Source organism: Diadema setosum, chromosome 2 (genome assembly GCF_964275005.1).
Source record: "Diadema setosum chromosome 2, eeDiaSeto1, whole genome shotgun sequence".
NCBI classification, from domain to species: domain Eukaryota; kingdom Metazoa; phylum Echinodermata; class Echinoidea; order Diadematoida; family Diadematidae; genus Diadema; species Diadema setosum.
The window spans coordinates 42,773,707-42,774,523 of NC_092686.1; positions in this window are offsets into that span (position 1 = coordinate 42,773,707).

Below are 817 nucleotides of genomic sequence, written 5' to 3' on the forward strand. Positions count from 1 at the left end.
AAAGTAAGTCCCATCATTAATACTTTGACTTTTTAAGTCATTTATGTATTTCTAAAATCTAGAGTGCTTTTTATGAATATTCATGAGCTTTGTAAAAATGTGTACCACAGGAGTACCACAGGAGTACCACAGGAGTACCACAGAAGTCCTTATGAAATTTCTCATGCTTTACATCAGCACTTTCACTAAATAGGTAATACTGTAGGAGTATAGGACAGGTTAAGTAATGGCAAATCAATTGCTATAATTCACAGCATAACTCATCTATCAATTAATTGAGGTATATTAATATGTGCTTTTTGTTTATATTTTTGTTATTTCAGTTGGTTCTGCCTTACAATTTTACTGTGTGGTACTCCTGTGTGGTACTGCTGTTTGATATTCTCCTGATATGATAGTCCTCTGGTATAAAATGTTAAGAAAAAAAAAGGAATATCCTTTGGTATTTTTCTGTGGTACTTCCTATTGTATATGTGTGGTATTGTGTGGTATTGCTGTGGAGCACGACTGTGTGATATTACGCATTTAATTTGCTGTGTGGTACTTCTGTGTGGAACAGCACCATATGATCTTCCTGTGGGATTTTGGGACACATACCACAGGAATATCACAGGATATGTGGTAATGTCCTGTGGTAATGTAATGTGGTACTGTCCTGTAGTACGTCCCAAAATACCACAGGACAGTTCCTGTGGTACTCTCTTGTGGTATACGTCGAAAATTACCACAGGAATTCCTGTGGTACTTTCCTGTGGTACTGTCCTGTGGTACTACCCTGTGGTACGTCCCAAAATAGCACAGGACAAGTCGTGTGGTA